The 23,119-nt window shown below is 36.5% G+C and overlaps 1 protein-coding gene across 1 annotated transcript in view; it reads right to left on the minus strand.

Annotated features, from left to right (window-relative positions):
* The window catches only part of LOC140138943 (uncharacterized), a 64,287-nt gene that overhangs the window by 38,436 nt on the left and 2,732 nt on the right, over positions 1 to 23,119 (minus strand). The gene's annotated exons all lie outside the window — the stretch shown is intronic.

The raw sequence follows: 23,119 nt of genomic DNA on the forward strand, positions 1-23,119 counted from the left end.
CAAATGTATTAGAAATACACCCAACTGTATTAGGAATACACCCAAATGTATTAGGAATACACCCACATGTATTAGGAATACACCTAAATGTATTAGGAATACACCCAAATGTATTAGGAATACACCCAAATGTATTAGGAATACACCCAAATGTATTAGGAATACACCCAAATGTATTAGGAATACACCCAAATGTATTAGGAATACACCCAAATGTATTAGGAATACACCCAAATGTATTAGGAATACACCCAAATGTATTAGAATACACCCAAATGTATTAGGAATACACCCAAATGTATTAGGAATACACCCAAATGTATTAGGAATACACCCAAATGTATTAGGAATACACCCAAATGTATTAGGAATACACCCAAATGTATTAGGAATACACCCAAATGTATTAGGAATACACCCAAATGTATTAGGAATACACCCAAATGTATTAGGAATATACCCAAATGTATTAAGGAATACACCCAAATGTATTAGGAATACACCCAAATGTATTAGGAATACACCCACATGTATTAGGAATACACCTAAATGTATTAGGAATACACCCAAATGTATTAGGAATACACCCAAATGTATTAGGAATACACCCAAATGTATTAGGAATACACCCAAATGTATTAGGAATACACCCAAATGTATTAGAATACACCCAAATGTATTAGGAATACACCCAAATGTATTAGGAATACATCCACATGTATTAGGAATACACCCAAATGTATTAGCAATACACCCAAATGTATTAGGAATACACCCAAATGTATTAGGAATACACCCAAATGTATTAGGAATACACCCAAATGTATTAGGAATACACCCAAATGTATAAGGAATACACCTAAATGTATGACACCTGGCAGCTATTTAGGGAGAAAAAAGTTATGATTCCTACGTAACATCACATGGTAAAAGTGACAAGTAATTGAACAAATTGGTGTTGTTCTACGATGTTTTAATTGACATAAATTATACACTGACGTTTCGTACAAAAGTACTTTATCAAAGTGAGAAAATAGAGAATGTCTGCGAGCATGGAAAACAAAAATGAGAAAAGCGATGTTAAAAGGTGCGTACTAGAAATGTCGCGTACTAGAAATGGCGCATACTAGAAATGGCGCGTACTAGAAATGGCGCAATTTAAAGCAATTTTCATCACTCTCTCTTCCTCTTTCTTTGCATTTCATTTAATATCTAGAGTTTGTCTGCGACCGCTTACGCTCGCTCTGCATTAACTTGCGTGTTGCGCCATTTCTAGTACGCACCTTTTAACATCGCGTTTCTCATTTTTGTTTTCCGCGCTCGCAGATATTCTCTATTTTCTCACTTTGATAAAGTACTTTTGTACGAAACGTCAGTGTATAATTTATGTCAATTAAAACATTGTAGAACAACACCAATTTGTTCAATTACTTGTAGCTATATTTAGGGAGACCCAGCAGCAGCCCTCGATTTAACCCACGGCACCCATGGCATTTTGCCGTGGGTGCCCATCCCCACTGCCGTAATGCCCTCAAAATATGTCCTTTACCCAAGGCAGTCACTTGCGATGCCCTTTAATGAAGTTACCGTCGGTGCCCCAGCCCTGCCCCTTCATTATAAAATCATCTATCAGATGTTTGTGTGTGTTTACTTTTGAGAAATTGCCTTGGTGCCCTTCTCAAATTTTCAACAGTTGCCATGATGCCCTCTTGAAATATTACAAACTGCCGTGCTGCCTTGCCTTTTCAGTGAAAATCCAAGGCAATTATCAACTTGCCCTAAAAAAGTTGCTGTGCCCCTTCAGATCCTTAATTCGTGGGCTGCCCAGCAGGACATACATTCTATCTCCTCTATATACCAACCAATCCAATAGCATTACAAATGCTTTGCCAAATTGCTATCAGCAGTAGATAGCAGATCTATAGCAGTTTAATTTCAGATTGGTTTTTTTTTTTTTGCTTAAAAGGGCAATTCGTGATCGACAGCCTCATGCCCCCCCACTTTTCTAGAAAAAGTTGAGATTTTTATACCACTGGCTACATAATGCTTATGTACCAAAAATTTCTTGCAGATTAATTCGTTTTAATAGCAAAAACATCGCCAAATTTGAATTTCGTTCTGGTATACCAGAACGAAATTACAATTATGGTGCAGTGTAATACACCAATTCATGCATAACTCGCAAATGCAAAATCGGAATCAACTGAAATTTTGAGAATAAGCTTTTTTCGTGGATTTCTACTGAAAAATGTCATAAAAAGAGGATGCTAGAATCCTCCTTTAATATGGTATCTAAAATTCTAATGAACCAAAATTAGGATCAGCCAAGATCAAAATATATATTTTAATTAAAACAACCGGAATCCAGCATGGTCAGACACACGAAATGGGCTAATCCAGTTGAAATCCATTCACCCCCTATGGATGACATGACCTTAATCTAGTACTACACAGGGGATATAGATTTCAATAGAGTTTCAATAGATTTCTATAGAGTCCCCCAATCAGGTAAACCCAGTTGAAATGCACCCTCCTGGCAGTATGGAAGATACATGTTACATCTTCCACTGGAATAGTGCACTGCTATCAGCAGTAGATAGCATTAATTCCCTATGCTTATTATGCTCTCCATGCTAGCCATGCGCTTCAACGGAAAAAGTTTTGAAATATTTTCTCAAAATATTATGAGCTATCTTAAGAACTACTGAACCAATACTAGGCTTGTTTGTACTCATTTTAATGCATTTTTCATGCTGATTCCAAATATGGTCATTAAAATTGACATTTCTGAAATTTTTGAATTTAAATTTTTTTTTGAAACACGTTGTCTGCAGTCGACACCTGCGTGAAGAGAGTTAATATGAAATAAACCAATAAATCTCTTTAATGAGTTCTTCTATTGTATATCTCTCATATGTTATTATATTATTAGTCTTTGATGCTAAATTCATGTCAAATAATAACCATATATTCTTCTTTTGTGTCCAGGCATGGGATTTGCTTTGTGCTTTGTTATTAACCCTTTCCACGCTGATGTCGACTGCTGACAACAAGTTTCAATCAAATTTTTAAATTTCAGAATTGCAAATGTGACGTGGTATATCAAAATGAGACACTTTTGGGCAGGTTATCAATTTTGAGTGTTTTGCATATCTTAAAGGTGGCACGCAGGATCACTCTCAAAGTGGGAAATTTTAGACATTGTTTTGTATTGTATCTTTAAAAGTAATGATGATAAGTACATAAAAGTATACATTTTCAGAAAGGAAATGATGCAAGGAATCCAACTAGTATGGCAGATTTCTGCAAAAATTTTCCATGCCAAGTTTTTTCGGTCCACCATAACAACTTACCTTAAATATCAAAATTGACCAAAATTGCATATCGGTGGTCTAAAGACGCAAATCTAGAAATTGTTTTCTTAAATTTTTGATTTTTTTCATCGTTTTGAAAATATACCTTATATTATCTCAAATTTTGGTCAAAATTGAAAAAAAGTCAAATTTGATCTTTTTTGACCCATATTTTTAAAACAAAGAAAAAATTCAAAAATTTAAGAAAACGCTTCTGTCTTACGAACACAAATAGGCAATTTCCATCCATTTGATATTTTCGTTAAGGCAGACCGTAAAAAATTGGCATGGAAAATCAATTTTGGCGCTTTTCTCAAAACCTGCTCATTTTTGCAGAAATCTGCTGTGCTAGCTGGATTCCTTGTGTCATTTCCTTTCTGAAAATGTATACTTTTATATATACTTGGCATTACTTTTGAAGATACAATACAAAATAATGTTTAAAATTTCCGACTTTCAGTGATCCTGGGTGCCCCCTTAAAAATGTAGAGACACCATGCATTGGCTTTTGCATGGTCAATTCGTAATTTGTCATTTTAAAAATTGCACAAATTTCCAAACAACGGTTCTGATGCTCACGATGATTAAACTTTTGATACCAAATTTGGTATCAACCTTCAAAGGAAAGTGTATAGAAAATTATTATATAAATTATTTTGCCATAAACTCATCAGACTCTGATTAAATGGGGATGGAACTAGTGGGGACTTTTTAATTTGGCTGTGTTTATATCAATCCTACTGGTACATGGGTCATTAGGTATATGACAGGTGTAAATGAGGCATTGCTTTCACACAGACCATAGACCACATATTAATTTCACACTTAACTCTCTTCACGCAGGTGTCGACTGCAGACGACAAGTTTCAAATTTTTTTTTTTATTCAAAAATTTCAGAAATGTAAATTTTCATTACAATATTTGGAATCAGCATGAAAAATGCATTAAAATGAGTACAAACAAGCCTAGTATTGATTCAGTAATTCTTAAGATAGCTCTTGATATTTTGAGAAAATAATTTGAAAACTTGAACTTTTTCTATTGAAGCGCATGGCTAGCACGCAGAGCATTAATAGATTACAGATTCTTAACACATGGATATACAAAATGGCTTTTTTGAAAACTGCCTGGAAAGGTGCGTAAATTCGGCCTTCAAAGGCCCAAAGCAGGCTGAAAAAAAATAAATGAAAATGCGTACATTTGGACAACAGAACTCGGGCAAAAGCCTGAAAATTCTCATGTCTATAATTAAAGAAATTTAGTCTATATGTCCATTTTGCTACCAACCTCAGTGGCGTACCGTGGCCGCCCCTACCCCGGGGGGGGGGGCTGAAGAAAATTAAATTTTGCCGCCCTTTCCTCAACAGCCCGAAAAGGTTGACCCAATTTTTTTTTCGGTGGTTTGAAAAAGTGCAAAAAAAAAAAAAAAAAAGGATTATAGGCGCTAGCGCCCTAAAGTACCATTTTTTCAAAAAATTTTATACTTTTTCATACTAATTCTTTTTGCCGCCCCTACTTCTTTCGCCGCCCCTCTTTTTGCCGCCACTTCTTCCGCCGCCTCTTCATTTTGGCCGCCTCCTGCTTTTACCCCGGGGGCTGGTGCCCCCAAAGCCCCCCAAAAAAATATACGCGCATGAACCTTGCAGCCTCTTTCTGGTATACTTCTGAATCTTACTTGAGCTTAACATCCAAAGTGAGTGAGCGGTAAATAACAACACATTTTAACATGCGTGTTTGGTCTATAATGAAAGGCAGAAAAATAATGAAAAAGTTGCCTCACTTGTCTTCAGAAATTATGTGATGGGAAACTCAAGATCGACTGTCAGGAGCCTAAAATCAAGATTGTCAGATTCCGATCCTTTACATACATGGCTCGAAAAAGTGGGGAATTTGGGAAGCTCATTCCCAGGAAATGTTGGTGTTTGGAGGGAAATTCTGGTATTTGGAGGGAAATTGTGTCTATAAAACATGCTATAAATTGTGGGAAATTTAGCTCGCTTCCCGGGAAATTAACATTTTTTCGAGCCCTGTTTACATACATGTATATTGAGTAAGTGTATGTACCTATAGCCTATGTATGGTATATGGTCTGTAAAATGCAGAAACAACAGATGAAATGAAGCGTAAATGAACTAAATAAAAGATTTCACACATTAACGGACTTACATAAATAAATAATACCAGGCAGGCTAATGACCTCCTATTGGGCTATTCTACTTGAATGACATACACCCCCTATAGAAGACATGAAATTAATTATCCACACAGGGAGGGTGAATTTCAAATAGGGTTACCTGAATGGGTGTCTCCATTTGAAATCTACACCCCCTCTGTGGGATATTACGATTATATTTTCCATAGGGGGTGTATGGATTTCAACTGGAATAGCCCAGTACCACTGGTCCTGGGGTTGCATACACTACAGACCACAATGGCCTCATCCCAATGCCATAGTTCAATTACCTCAATCAAACAATCATAGAGCAAAATTTGACCTCAAGTTATGGAGTATGAGTTTGTGTACCCAAATTTTCAAAGGTCATTCAATGAATGTGCAACTGTATTGGGGTTAAAGAAATGTGCCCTGATAGATGAGCATGTTGTGGATCCTAGCGATATGAAGAGTTCAAATGTAAAAGCAACATATATTTTTCTCAATTGAGGTAACTAAGGCCCCCCCCCAAAAAAAAATTGTTTGTTTGTCCTCCACAGCTTTGAAAGAGGCGGTGCGGGTGGGCGGATTTTTTTTTATAATTTTTTTTTTCGGATTTGGCGTATTCCTGGACCTAGCTAGAACTAAAAGCTACAATCATTAATGCTCTGCATGCTAGCCATGCCCCTTCAACGGAAAAAGTTCAAGTTTTGAATTATTTTCTCAAAATACCAAGAGCTATCTTAAGAACTACTGAACCAATATTAGGCTTGTTTGTACTCATTTTAATGCATTTTTCATGCTGATTCCAAATATGGTCATAAAAATTTACATTTCTGAAATTTTTTAAATTTTTGAAAATTTTTGAAACTTGTCGTCTAGTTAATGGTGACTTACACAAGGAATTAACTCCTACCTCGGAACACAAATTATAACTTATATTGATGTCACAAAATGTTTTTTGGGGGCTTTTTATTTTCAACCTTGAAAGATCCTAGCATTTAGCTCTAGCTAGGTCCAGAGATATTCCAAATCTGAAAAAAAAAGAAATGAATTTTTTATTTATTTAAAAATAAAAAAATTTAAAAAAATAAAAATTTTGGTCAGGCCTTAAACTGAGGAGCGGGCGGTGGAGGACAAACAAACAACTTTTTTTTTGGCCTAATGGCAAATAATTTGTCAAAATATGTGCTGTTTTTGATCATAGTTTCAAAAATGTCATTGGATTTTTTTAGGGTGTCAATTTAATAAAGATTGTATAGCAGATGTTGGGGTTCTTAAGGGAAGGGGTATGAACGTTTGGACAGTATTTATTGTGGGACATTAGAGCACATCAGACATATCAAATTGCTTTGAATACTGAAGAATATCTTTCTGATATCAAATAATTTTCATTTTTTGAAATTCGCAATGTAATATACATTTTATGGCAAATAATTAAAATTGATATTTTTGATATTTTAAATATCAAAAATATCAATTTTTAATTATTAAAATTATTTATTTGTTAAAACAGTACACGAAGTAAATTTTTTAAATCTGATGATTTATACTTAAAGTGTATGTAGGTGGGATGAAAAGCCGACGATCAATTGAAAATTTTGACCTTTCGTATTGAAGATATTGATTTTCCAAAACACCAAAAAAATTAGGTCATTTTGGGGAAAAAATCCATATCTTCAATATGAAAGGTCAAACTTTTTCAATTGAACGTCAGCTTTTCCTCCCAGCTACATACACTTTAAGAATATATCATTAGATTTATAAAATTTACTTCGAGGACTGTTATTATATCAAAAATGTGAAAAATATAAAATTTTAATCATTTTTCATAAAATTTGTATTATATCGTGAATTCAAAAAATGAAAATTATTTGATATCAGAAAGACATTCTTCATATTCAGAATGCAATTGGATATGTCTGATGTGCTCTCATGTCCCACAAAAAATACTGTCGAAACACTCAAAACGCTCATTCCAGATCCCTTAACGCAAGGAACGCAAAAAAAGGCCTATATTGCATTTTGCTCTGAACGTTTCACATTTACTAATTTATTTTTCTGTTCATTTACTTTTATTCATCTATTTATAACTTTATATTTATTCAATTATTGATTTATTCATTAATTAATTTTATTTATTTGTTTATTTAATCCTTCCTTGTGCTTGTTTTTACTATTCGCTATTGTGCAGGCAGATTCAATATTTATATAACCCAACGTTTAAAAGTTTTTTGTACAACATTTTGTTTTTGCTAGGCAAGCTGTCATTCTGCAGGAATTTTATTTTCACTGACGTCGCACATTGGCATGGAATCACAAATATAAACAAAATAATTAAAATATTAATGCTACAGATTACATATTACACTGAACAAAATTTTGCACACACACAAACATAAAATCCCTAAGCTTGAAGAAAATATCACAAATTTTTTTACACAAAATTAAAGGCATATTTATAATGGGATATTTCAGTCGAAATCCAAAATCCCCCTGTGGAAGATTTTGGAAACATCTTCCACAGGGGGAGTATGTTTTTCAAATGTAATTGGTCAGGGTTAATCATTTTGAAACCCATACTCCCCCTGTATTATGGCTTTACCTATATCTTTAAACAACTGGAATAAGTATATCAAATAGAAGTGCAACTCTCTGTTCTATTCAAAATGCATACTCCCTCTGTGGAAGACTTTAGCTAAATCTTCCACAGGGGTAGTGTGGATTTTAACTGGAATAGCCCAATTTAGGCATCATCTGCATCATGTTCAACTTCGCATGAAATGTTTCAAATTTACCCAAACTGTTGATGTGTTGTATAGTATGGAATAGAACATTATTTTTTGTACGTGTAAATATTCACAATCTTGACTTTCATTTTATCCCCAAAGGGGACTGACCTAAAGTGACCAAAAGAAAGTCCCTCCCCCAGTGGCGGTGCCCCAAATATTTTTCATGCCCCCTCCCCACTTTTTAGGCAAAACCCAAAAATTATGTAAATTTCCACTTTTTGCAGCAATTTTCCGATTCCCCCCTGAAATTCACTTTGCCCCCCCCCATGCTCCCCTCTAAAAATTCCTGGTGCTGCCACTGCTTCACCCACCCATTTGGTTCTTCAGTATACAGCAGAGGAAACAGTTTTGAAGTAAAAACATGACTAAACGAATTGCTTTAAATTAATTATGCAAGGGAATCAATACACATAGGAGAGTTAATTAAAAAGCACAAAAATCTTTAATTTATTCTTGGTAATTAACACATATTATAAATGGCAATAGGGTGAAGCTATACAATGTGTATGTGCTTTAGGTATTAGGTCATTAACTCTCTTCACGCGGGTGTCATGGACATGTTTAAAAAAAAAATTTAAATTCAAAAATTTCAGAAATGTGATATTTCATGACCATATTTGGAATCAGCATGAAAAATGCATTAAAATGAGTACAAACAAGCCTAGTATTGATTCAGTGGTTCTTTATATAGCTCTTGATATTTTGAGAAAATATCTCAAAACTTGGACTTTATGTTGAAGCTTATGGCTAGCATGCAGAGCATTAAGGCAGGCTGGGGGAGCATGACCTGGCAATGTTTGCACTTAAATATTGAGACCGATGGGGCACTCCCATACGTATTGTGCCCATGAAAAAGACCCCGGTATTTTTGGCAAATCCTACACCCAATGACCCCGTTTTTTTCAGTAGCCTACACTGAATGACCCCCTTTCTTGAACAATTAGCCCTCAAAATTGAAATTTTGTATTTTGAGCAAAATAAATGAGTTCTTGTCTATTTTGTACTGTAAAATTGGGTAAAAAGCTATTTTTGATTGTCAATGATGTAAAATTTTGGGCACTCCATACAAAATCACCCCATTTTTGACATTGCCAACACCGAATGACCCCTTTTTTCTGAAAATTTCTACACCGATATAGACCCCTAGTTTTGTACGCTGGTAGGCACAGGTATGTCACTTATCCGAATGCCCCCCCGATTTGAGACAAATAAAGTGGACACTAAGGTCATTAAGGCAGGATGGAGGGGACCATGACCTAGCAATGTTTGCAATCAAATATTGAGGCAAATAAAGCTGACACACAAGAGAAGAGTTAAGGTGGGTCAGAGGGGACCATGACCTAGCAATGTTTGCAATCAAATATTGAGCAAATAAAGCTGACACACAAGAGAAGAGTTAAGGTGGGTCAGAGGGGACCATGACCTAGCAATGTTTGCAATCAAATATTGAGACAAATAAAGTAGACACATAAGAGGAATGGTATGGGTTCTACACACTTAAAACTACGGGGTAAAAAATGACCCAAACGGGGTCATTTTTGACCCCAGCATAGTTATCAACTAAACACCATACCACTAACGGGTCATTTTGACCCCATTGGTCGGGGTCATTGCAATGACTACGTATTTGGGTCAAATAGTAACCCCATTGGGGTCAAAATATTACCACATTTAGGGGTCAAATGAAATGACCCCTTCAAAAGGGTTGCCTTATTGGGTTACTTAATGACCTCATTTCGGGGTCAAATGAAATGACCCATTTGAAAGGGTTGTTTTATAGGGTTACTCAATAACCACATTTAGGGGTTGTTTGGATTTTTTAGTAGGCCTATGGTCATGCTGGTCCCACCAGGACATAAGTGTGTTTCTGCACAGAGAAAGCATTACATAAACAGCAAACTGCAAAATGCATCTGTGTATCACACTCACACACAGTCAGTCATCGCCTATGACAGTTCACGTATTATAAGCTTACATGATATAAGCTTAACAACTGCAGCCAAGACACCAGCCACGACAGCATGAAATTGGAATGAATCTGCGTGCATAGACAAGGGTCTATGCATCCTTGCAGTATCACTTTTCAACTAACTTTTCTTTTCATATTCCATCATGCAGACAAGCACACACGACATTCCGCTGAGCTGCACAATCAGAACAAATATGGCGCTGATGTGACCACGTGAGCCGATGCACACCGTGCGTGCAAATAGTTCCGAAATGCAAGTCATTATAAAGTTGACAAATTGGGTAACTTCGGTCAAAAAATTAGTTTTATTTATTAATCAACAAACACTAATTGCAGCTCATGTTTAAACTCATTTATGAATTGAGATTTTCAAAGCGGAAGATTGAAACTGATATCAATGCGCGACGGTATCGGCAAAATGACCACTAAGTTTTTGACCACGTTCGTCGTGGCTAAAATGACCTCGTGAATGTGGTCAAATTAAAACAATACAACCCCCTTGAAGGGTCAAAACAACCCCAAACGTGGTCAATTCAAAATGACCACGGAAAATATAACCCCGTAGTTTTTAGTGTGTATAAAGGATTATTGAAAGTGATGAGATTGGTCAAACTAGCATTTTAACACCCTGAGCACTAACTGCTGATCTAACATTGCCTCTGATTGGTCAATTACATGATATCTTCATTTTATCACCAATCAGAATGCAGCTTTGCAAATAATTCACCCCAATTTTTTTGCATGGTGAAATTATTCTAACAATGGTGCTTATTGATAATGAAAACTTCCTTTTTGGCCAATCAACAGGTAGTACTAGTTCTCATGGGGTTAACAACACCTTACGGTAGCCTACTTTTGAAAATTGAAGTTTGGTTTATTATGAATTTACTGTAGCAGCATGTAGACTGATATTGGACTCTGTCATATTGACATAAGCTTAAAAAGTTACCTTTTCAGCTATGTCGTTGCTCTATTCAGACTCTGAAAAGGTAACTTTTTAAGCTTTTGAATTTACTTCAGTTAATAATTTCCAATGTTTTTTCTCCGGGAGATGCTATTTTTTATTTGTAAATCATACTTTTCTTTCATAATTCAGCACAGAATAAAGCCAAATGAAAATATTGTGGGTGGCAATGACATGAAAAGTTGGTACAGGTATCATGTGCAACAGTCAATGGCCTCATTTTGTGTTTGAATATTGTGGGTGGCAATGACATGAGAAGTTGGTACAGGTATCATGTGCACCAGTCAATTGCCTCATTTAGTGTTTGAATATTGTGGGTGGCAATGACATGAAAAGTTGGTACAGGTATCATGTGCCCCAGTCAATTGCCTCATTTAGTGTTTGAATATTGTGGGTGGCAATGACATGAAAAGTTGGTACAGGTATCATGTGCCCCAGTCAATTGCCTCATTTAGTGTTTGAATATTGTGGGTGGCAATGACATGAAAAGTTGGTACAGGTATCATGTGCCCCAGTCAATTGCCTCATTTAGTGTTTGAATATTGTGGGTGGCAATGACATGAAAAGTTGGTACAGGTATCATGTGCCCCAGTCAATTGCCTCATTTAGTGTATGAATATTGTGGGTGGCAATGACATGAAAAGTTGGTACAGGTATCATGTGCCCCAGTCAATTGCCTCATTTAGTGTTTGAATATTGTGGGTGGCAATGCCATGAAAAGTTGGTACAGGTATCATGTGCACCAGTCAATGGCCTCATTTTGTGTTTGAATATTGTGGGTGGCAATGACATGAGAAGTTGGTACATGTATCATGTGCAACAGTCAATGGCCTCATTTTGTGTTTGCAGGCTCTCCATCAGTTCCAAAGGGAAAACCCCAAAAATGTAGCTCTTTAACCAAACATTTAAAGGAAAAAAGGTGACTATTTTAACTTTGTAGTTAAGTCCGATTTTGCCAAAAGTTTGGCGCTATATGCCGAACATCCTTATTAAAACAAATCTTAAAATTAAAATTAGTGGTACCCCGCCCCCGGTTTTATATTTATGAAACTTACATCTCAAAACTTTTCTGGCTGATTTCTTTGCCAGAAAAGGTCACATTTTGTCTTAGTATTGCAGCTCCAGGGGGGGAGGGAGGGGGGGCAAAGAAAGAGATGCATCACAACTTATTCAAACTTCCTTTTATTACACTGTATTATCATTTTTCCTTTCATCATTTTGCCCCCCCATATTGTAACACCTGGATCCGGGTCCACTGTGGTAAATGCAGCCCTGCATGATTTAATATTAAGGCAATCCCTCTGGTATCCCCTTCCCCAAAATACAACCTCCAACCCCCCCCCCCCTCCCAAACTGGTTTGGTCATATCACCAGTAATAAGCAACATGATTATCAAATGTATGTAGTTTTACACATGTATACCTGATATCACAGATTACACTCATGCCAGACTCATCACATCCCATCATGCATTGCTTCAGTCGTCTTATATTTTAAACCAGCAAGTATTTGACTAAGGCCTAAAAATAAATTGTTTGATTGGCGTAACCCAACCTACCCTAAAAATAAGCCCAACCCAGTCTTTTTTTTTGTGCAAAGTTAAAACAAATTAAATTACACTTATACATTTTTAAAAAGAAAAAAGTTCAAAGGCCTTTATCATACGCAATTTACAGCTTAAAAAAAAAGATATCGACCTACCTAACCTATTTTTTTTTAATGTTATGCCAATAAACAATTTTTTAGACTTAACCCTGTTGATGTTGATCTCCCCAAAAGCAAAGCATAGCAAGATCCTTGTATGGTTTAGCACAATGCATTGTGGGAAGGGATCACAGCATAGTCATATGGACTACTAGCAGTAGACTATGACCCAGAGGATGATTTAAGGACTTCCTATCATGCACTATGTTTATCTACGTCATTGTGTGTTGTTTAGCACAATGCATTATGGGAAGGGATCACAGCATAGTGATATGGACTACTAGTAGTAGACTATGACCCAGAGGATGATTTAGGACTTCCCATCATGCACTATGTTTATCTACATCATGGTGTGTTGTTTAAACACAATGCATTGTGGGCAGGGATCACAGTGATATGGACTACTAGTAGACTATGACCAGTCAGTATGTGTTTGCCAACTCATATCATTATTGATATACAATGGTGTTTATTGCATTTTGTTTACCATCACCATGGCAACAGCAACAGTAAAATAGATCTCCTTGAGACACACATAAAATACCTTCAGTATGTACTGTCTACTCATAGACCCGGTCTACTGCTCCTCATAATATATCTGGTTAATGGTTTAAAGGGGCGTGGTGGTGGTAATTACGCTCTCGTGGAAAATTGAGTTAACTTGAAATTCCCCTGTAAGAAACTTAATTACTGCTAATTGGCTCATTGGAACCCGTACGAAACTCGGAGAGCTGATCCTGGTTGCGATGGAAAGTCGATCTAGGGTGTGCGCTCTTCAAGCAGCAAAGTCCCTGTGTTGTTAAAATGGTTTATGGAATGATGTGGGCTGTAGTGATCAGCAACAACCTGTAAAGTGTGCTGAGGCTTGTGGATCAATGTCTAGTGCCTGTGCGTTGCGCACTATACCGGTAAATCACTGCGCTGCCGCTGCTCTGCTGTGGTCCAATATTTTCATGTTCTGTTTTCTATCTTACATTGAGGCCTTCCATTTGAGCAATACGTTTTCAAATTTTGAGTTGTATAATTGCTGCAGCAGTTTTGATATGAGAAGTGAAAGTAAAACAATGTCCCGTAGTGCAGTATATATCGGTTGTAGGCCTATAGTTAACACAATTCACCATCTTTTTTTGTTCACACCATCTAGGCCTAAACAAAACATACCTTGGGTGTTAAATTTTACTGCGGTAATGAGAAAATATAAGCTTTTGGGGAACCATACCCTAGACACACCCAATGCACAATATAAAAATGCACAAAAATGTCTCAGAAATACACCCAAATGTATAAGGAACATGCCCAGTTGCGTACCGTGGCCGCTCTTACCCTGGGGGCTGAAGAAAATTCAATTTTGCCGTCCCTTCCTCAATAGCCCGAAAAGGTTGCCACAATTTTTCTTTCGGTGGTTTGAAAAAGTGAAGAGCAAAAAAAAAAAAAAAAAATAAAGGATTATAGGCACTAGCGCCCTAAAAGCAACATATACTTTTTTCAAATTTTTCTGCCCTTTTTCTTTACTAATTCTTTTTGCCACCCCTTCTTCTTCTCCTGCCCCTTCTTTTTGCTGCCCCTTCGTTTTTGACGCCCCCTGCTTTTACCCCGGGGGGATCGTGCCCCCGCCCCAATATGTGCAATGCGCGTCGCGCATGATGCCCAAAAGTATTAGGAATACAATGTAGGAGCATGTCTAAGAAATACATCCAAATGTATACGGAACACGCCCAAATGTCTAAGAAATACACCCAAATGTATAAGGGATACAACCAACCATACAACCAGCCATATGAATCTCCGCCACATCCTGTATGTGGACACTTTGAAAATAGGCAATTCCATCCCATGTTGCAACAGATACCACATGCATTACATGTATTAATACTATGAACCTCCCCCACATCCTGTCATGTGGACAGTTTGAAAATAAAAGGTAATTTCATCGCATTGTGCAACAGACATGACATCAATATCATATGATTCAGTCATGAGATTAATACCGTAAGTTTTGAGGGAAGATTGTATTGATGTCTCAGAAATACACCCAAACATCTCAAAAATACACCCAGGTGTATTAGGAATACACCCAAATGTCTAAGAAATACACCCAAACATCTCAGAAATACACCCAGGTGTATAGGAATACACCCAAATGTCTAACAAATACACCCAAACATCTCAGAAATACACCCAGGTGTATTAGGAATACATCCAAATGTCTAAGAAATACACCCAAACATCTCAGAAATACACCCAGGTGTATTAGGAATACACCCAAATGTCTAAGAAATACACCCAAACATCTCAGAAATACACCCAGGTGTATAGGAATACACCCAAATGTCTAACAAATACACCCAAACATCTCAGAAATACACCCAGGTGTATTAGGAATACATCCAAATGTCTAAGAAATACACCCAAACATCTCAGAAATACACCCAGGTGTATTAGGAATACACCCAAATGTTTCAGAAATACACCCAAGCATCTTAGAAATACACCCAGCTGTATTAGGAATACACCCAAACATCTCAGAAATACACCCAGATGTATTAGGAATACACCCAAATGTCTCAGAAATACACCCAAATGTCTCAGAAATACACCCAAATGTCTCAGAAATACACCCAGATGTATTAGGAATACACCCAAACATCTCAGAAATATACCCAGATGTATTAGGAATACACCCAAACATCTCAGAAATACACCCAGATGTATTAGGAATACACCCAGATGTATTACGAATACACCCAGATGTATTAGGAATACACCCAGATGTATTAGGAATACACCCAAATGTTTCAGAAATACACCCAAGCATCTCAGAAATACACCCAGGTGTATTAGGAATACACAAAATGTTTCAAAATTACACCCAAATCAAGTCTTTTGGTCTGTAGTTGTGCCAAAATTGAGATTTTGAATAAAACGACAGATATGTTGTTAAGTCACTACGACACGCATTTGGTGCCTCAGGAAAAATACCGCGGGGGGCACTCAACTTTGGAAGTGACAGGGATGTGCGGACAACAATTCAAAACTAGGGGTCTTTTGGTGAGAGCCTAGACACCAAAAGAGGGGGTCTTTTCAGTGAGAAGTGGAGGGTCTTTTATAAGAAAACGGGGTCATTTGTTTAGGGTCAAGATCTTGGGTCAAGATATAAAGGTTGATATAAAGTTTTCAAAAATGCATCAAAATATTTGAAAAATTTGAAGAAAAATAATGAAAAAAATGGGGTCAATCAGTGAGAGATTATCAGAAATTTTCCTACATTTTTTGAAAATAAAAGGGGGTCTTTTGGTGACTGGAAAACAAAAAAGGGGTCATTGGGTGAGAGGGAGTTCAGTAAAACAAAAAAGGGGTCATTGGGTGAGAGGGAGTTGAAAAATGTGGCCACACATCCCCGTCACCCATTTTTAGTTAGTGCTCCATACACCCCAACCCCCACCCCCGGGGGGATAGTTTGCCTTAATTCCCCTCTAACCATGGTAAACTACATGTGGTAGCCCATGATATTCCGGGATGCGCGTTAGGATATATACATTTGATTCATTAGTATGATTAGAGGGCTGGCCTAGGTCTCAGCTGGGAGACATTATTTAATAGTCCATGAATTATTAATTTAAAATTGGTGTATGCATATGAGTTGGTTGCTGCTGATATCAATTTTCAAGTGTAGTAAAAATAGGTGTTCAATTTTGTTTTTAGTGTCAAATGGCTAGATCATGCAATATTCATAACCTCCACATTCACACCCGGGGGGATGCTGGCCACCCTGATTTGTAATATTTTTAGCCCTTTTTGTATTTTTTAACCCATTTTTGTAACAGTTTTCCCCTTAAAAGTTGGTTTGCCCCTCTTTGACCACCCTTGCGATACAACAGTTCACATGACAAAACTACCATTGTTGTCCATATACCATTGCATGATTTTGCAATATGCTGTAATTGGTCCTTTGCGTTATTAAAAATCTGTTCAACTTTTTTTAAATTTCAGAGAATGAAATTTACCCATACTCGTACTCATGGCATGGGACCCATACCCATACCAGTTCAGTATCACGGTCGGGGACCCATACTCATGGGTACTGTATACAGTATAAGGCTGGCTACATGCATGCTGGGAAATGAGAATAGATCTATTCTCACATCCCAGATGCATGTTAGTACCGTGTTTACAGAAATTTAGGCAAAGTATTAATAAAACTTGGATATAATTATCCAGATATGCATAATTAATGATACTAAATATGATTACGCTAATGGATAATCTGCCGGATGTAGACGTGCATGAAGGCTCCACTTACTCTTATAGGAAATTGACATTTAATTAAAAGTCTATGAAATAATATTGGATCAAATTTGAGATCAAAAAAATTCCAATTGATGTTTTGAAACAAGATATTTTTTCCAGTTCGAGACGAGTCTTTTCATATTGGAGTCCGCGCTGATCAATACCAGCAAAAAGAACTTGATTCCGGACTTGAGTCTGAATCCGGTCTACATGTACATGACCCGTTATTTAACCTGTATGGGTAGTTGGAATACATCTGGGTGTATTTCTGAAACATCTACAATCTTGGAGTATAAATCTATAATGCGAGAGTAGACTTTACTTACAAATATTTTACACAATGACATAGTGAAACACACAATGCTATCTTCTGAAGATAGCTGGACATCATGTCCAAAAAAGTTAATGCTAATATTACGATAGCCTCATTGAGGCAATATGCCAGTGACCATCGCCTTTGTTAAAACCATGCATTTAAATGAGACTCATGAATAAGTAATTTTAAAATAATATTTTAATTTTTATTTAAGACCGGATAAAGTGTACATTAAACAAAGATATGGAAAGGAAACTTCAGACTACACAATGAAGTATGGAAAGGATGATGCTGGGGTATACAAGGAGAGACCGGAAAAAGAACAGCTGGATTAGGGAACAAACAAGAGTAAAGGATGTGTTAACAACAGTAAAAAGAATTAAATGGAGGTGGGCTGGACATCTGAGCAGGATAACAGATGGAAGATGGAGTCAGCTCACAACAGAGTGGCAACTGTTATATGGAGTAAGGAAAAGAGGAAGACCTCGAGCTAGATGGAGAGACGAGCTGGTCAGCTACCTGGGAACAACAGCCTGGACAGGAATTGCAGGAGACAGGAGAAATTGGCAAAATTTGGGAGAGGCTTTTACCCAGCAGTGGGATGATATGGGGCTGAAGATGATGATGATGATGATGATGATGATGATGATGATGATGATGATGATGATGATGATGATGATGATGATGATGATGATGATGAGTGGAGTTGTATTTTTGTTAACTTTGTCTACCATTCCTGTAGTTTTGGATTTTTTCTAGTGCAGTAACAGTGTACACCATTCTGGTTTACATACTGCATTAGTTTTTATCTTGTCTTTGTCTTTGTTCCCCACACCAAGTTGGTATTATACCTGGCTCGAATCTTTCTGTACTTTTGTTCTCCTTGTCTAAAATGATCAAGTATGTAGTTTACTTTTAAGGGATCTGGAATGAGCGTTTTGAGGGTTTCGAGTCGACAGTATTTTTTGTGGGACATGAGAGCACATCAGACATATCGAATTGCATTCTGAATATGAATAATGTCTTTCTGGTATCAAATAATTTTCAGTTTTTGAAATTCACGATATAATACAAATTTTATGACAAATTATTAAAATTTGATATTTTTCACATTTTTGATATATAACAGTCCTCGAAGTAAATTTTATAAATCTAATGATATATTCTTAAAGTGTATGTAGCTGGGAGGAAAAGCCGACGATCAATTGAAAATTTTGACCTTTCATATTGAAGATATGGATTTTTTCCCAAAAGACCTTTTTTTTTTTTTGTGTTTTGGGAAAAAATTCATATCTTCAATACAAAAGGTCAAAATTTTCAATTCATCGTCGGCTTTTCATCCCACCTACATACACTTTAAGTATAAATCATCAGATTTATAAAGTTTACCTTCGAGTACTGTTTAATATCAAAAATATCAAATTTTAATCATTTGCCATAAAATGTGTATTATATTGCGAATTTCAAAAATCAAAATTATTTGATATCAGAAGGACATTCTTCGTATTCAGAATGCAATTCGATATGTCTGATGTGCTCTAATGTCCCACAATAAATACTGTCCAAACGTTCATACCCCAGCCCTTAAGTCTACAAAAAAATGATAATTTCCTCAAAAAGTTGATAGTACATTTTGTGTGACTTCTTCGTTAAGTGAACAATTTTACAGGCTCATTAATTGCAAGGACTTCATGGTTTATTGGATAGCGAGATCACTGGCAACGTTTAGCCTGCATTGCATTGCTTGCTTACTTGCAAATCCTAATGTACACGAAGTATTCAATTAGAACTAATTTTTTTATATTTTTCTAACACTCATTCACATCTGACAAATGCAAGGAAGGTTAACTTTAAAAATCAATTTTGAAAATAAGTTAGGCAAACCAGCAGGGCTGTCAACTCTCACACATTGGCCGTGAGTCTCACGCATTGGGTCACTTTCTCACGGTCTCACGCCAAGGTAGTATAATCTCACGCCTAGGTAATAAATCTCACTGGAAAATGAGTAAAATCTCACGCATCGTCATGAATAATTTGTTGCTCCTACCCCCCGCTTTTCATATTCTCGAGCGCCGTGGCTCAAATAACCATGGTACAAAATGAACATTAGAGTCGGCAAATCCCGGTACGCCTCTGTCTCACGCCAAGCAATTCTAAAAAGTTGACAGCCCTGAAACCAGTATCATGGAGTTTAGAGCGCTACTTACAAAATATGTGTCATTTAGTATTAGGGATGTTTTGAGTGACCACTCCCTAAATAAACCAAACTTTTTATCATCAATTTTATTATGCTTCAAAAGATTGTGTATAATATGAAGCTCATACGACATTCCGATTTTGAGTTATAAGACAACAAAATTTAGATAAAATATTTTGCTTCGCGAGAGACAATCTTGGAAAAAAGTACTCGGAACCAGGTTGTTTGATTTCAATCATGCCGATTTAAATCATTGATTTAAATCATGATTTAAAAATTTTTAAATCACTTAATTTAAACAGTCTTTTTAAACACTTTTTTAAACAATCACTGATTTAAATCAACTTTTTCATTTTTTACCATTTTTGATAAAAAAAAATTATGTATAGTTATTTTCTTTCTTCAATTGACTGGCTTACTTCATTCCTAATATTTCTACAACTGTTGGATACAATTAAAATTACTTCTATGATGTCACTTTATCTATTGTTAAAAATTCAGCTTCAAGGTGCAGAATTCAACATAATTTTTTCTCATGATTTTACCAAATTTTTTCTTTGAAATTTTCATGTGTAAATATTTATATGTTTTGATTTTTTTGTAAATACCTGGTAGGATTGTGCATAATAATTATGACTACATGGTAGGATTGTGCATAATAATTATGACTACATGTAGCATTACACTGGTACTCTTTTGACTTTATCATGGGGTATAGCAGTTCTTGGAATTAAAAAAAAATCACAAAAATCGATTTAAATTACAAAAATCTGATTTAAATTTTAAAAAATCTGATTTTTTTTGATTTTTTTTTATAAAAAAAAAAATCAACAACCCTGCTTGGAACACTTGGTACACGTTTGCATAATTCGTTTGCAACTTTGCACCTCAAAATTGGGAATTTTAAAACAAGTGGAATGGTTAAAAATCAGCAAAGGGCAAAAATGTACGCACAAGAAAATAACCACTAAGAATCTCTAAGGAAAATAGTTAACAAAATCAGGACTTAAATTGATATCGGTTACCATGGAAACTCCAAACAGTATTTTTACAACATTGTAAAATTCAAGTCAAAGAAACCATTTTATAGAATGACCTTTGTAGAAAACCACAGGGATGTCTGCATTGGTTACCATGGCGACTATAGAGTAGATTCATAGAAGATGGAATCTTTGGATTAGTACTCAAAGATGAAATAGATTCATAGTATAACAAAGGTCCCCATTGAAATTAATTTACAACTATTTTTTTTACCGTTTCCAACCAATTGTGTGAAGGATGTCACCATTGTAATCAACACACCCGTCATCATGATAATCATCAATTATCATCCCCATCACAACCATTATAATTATGGTATGGGGGGCATGCGCATATTTTGGGGAGGCTTTGGGGTGCCAGCCCCTGGGGTAAAAGCAGGCGGCAAAAACAAAGGGCGGCGGAAGAAGAAGGCGGCAAAAAAGAGGCGGCGGAAGAAGAAGGGTGGCAAAAAAGAATTAGTAGAGAAAAAAGGGCGGAAAATTTTTGAAAAAGTATAAAAATGTTTTTAAAAAATGTACTATACAACAAAATGTGTTGCTTTTAGGGCGCTAAGCGCCTTTAATCCTTTTTTTTTTTTTTTTTTTTTCGCTCTTCACTTTTTCAAACAACCGAAAAAAAAATTGGGTCAACCTTTTCGGGCTGTTGAGGAAGGGCGGCAAAATTGAATTTTCTTCAACCCCCCCCACCCGGTTAGGAGCGGCCACGGTAAGCCACTAGGGGGGTTGGTGTACAAATGACCATACAGGGACATGACATGCCACAAACATCCATAGGTAGCATTTTTGGCCTTATGGTATCAATGACCCCTTTTTCCAGACCAAGATCAGGGTGGTCTTTTTTTTTCTAAATGCGCACCAATCCCACAATCCGCCGTGTTTTTTTTTGGTTGGTTGAAAATAGCCCACTTTTACCTCACTGATGCCAAAATGTTTGTAATTTCCTCAAAATTTGGGGAAAAGTTACAAAACCTAAGACAATTTATGATTTGGCCAAAAATTGACTATATTGACATATCGTTAGTCCAAATTTCTTGATTTAAAATGGGTATATTGATGGATTCACTTTCGACCATAGTCATTGTAATCTCAGTGCCCACCCCCAACCTATACCAAACTTAAGTCTCTTCACGCGGGTGTTGACTGCAGACGACAAGTTTCAAAAAAAATTTAAAAAGTCAAAAATTTCAGAAATGTGAATTGCCATGACCATATTTGGAATCAGCATGAAAAATGCATTAAAATGAGTACAAACAAGCCTGGTATTGGTTCAGTGGTTCTTGAGATAGCTCTTGATATTTTGAAAAAAATATCTCAAAACTTGTGACTTCTTATGTTGAAGCCTATGGCTAGTATGCAGAGCATTAAGTACCCCCCTGATCATAGTCAGTATAATCTGTATCATCATTCATCAAAATCATCATCACCATAAATCATAATCATCAAGTATGTAGTTTGCAGCACTTGGAGTGCATCAGAGCCCCCCCATCGATCATGAAAATTTAGAAAATCGCACGAGAAAATTGACTAAACAGCATGTGCCCCGCAATAGACCCCCCCCCAAAAAAAAAATCAGACGTGGTGGCCACCTACCATGGTCAGTACCTCCCCAATTGGATGATTCAAGCTATGCCACTGGTAAGTGATAGACTTTGTCTCTGCTCTCCAATACCCACCCTCCTTCCAATCTCATTCTACCATAGGCAAAAACAACCATTACCAGGCCCGTACCCAGGATTGTTTTTTTTTTTGGGGGGGTGCTGATTTTGAAAAAGAGGACTTTTTTCCAAGGGGGGGCGATTTTGTGAAAAGTGGACTTTCTTCCCCAAATTTGGACATTTTTGACCAAAAAAGTGCAAAAAAACTGAAAACCCCCCGCACCCCCCTGCGTACGGGCCTGACCATTACCACCCCAAATTGCTCCCCCCCCCCCACCCACCCGGAATCGATGCTGGTGCTGCAAAAAAAGGCCTATAATCTCCACCCATCCTAAAATAGCTGTCATTGTGGTGTAGACAATGTTTGCAATCAATAATATCTGTGATTGAAAGAATACAAACACAAGATTGCAGATAAATCAATACAAAACTTGTGTACCGCACTCCTACAATAGTCATGCATACATGACTAGAGAAGACATTTTACCTTTCCCAGAGTCCTTTGCAAGAAAATTGCAACATGCATAGATCACCTTTCATTTTTATAGCAAAGGACACTCTACTTGTACAGGTTTTGTTTGTTTTCATGTTTTAAAGAACAGACTGGTCTAGAGTATATAAAAACAGGGAAAATCTGTTCCAACTGACCAGCAGGGAACCAAAGGATGGATCCAAAAGGATACAACAGTG

Source organism: Amphiura filiformis, chromosome 18, assembly GCF_039555335.1.
Source record: "Amphiura filiformis chromosome 18, Afil_fr2py, whole genome shotgun sequence".
Taxonomy (NCBI): Eukaryota; Metazoa; Echinodermata; class Ophiuroidea; order Amphilepidida; family Amphiuridae; genus Amphiura; species Amphiura filiformis.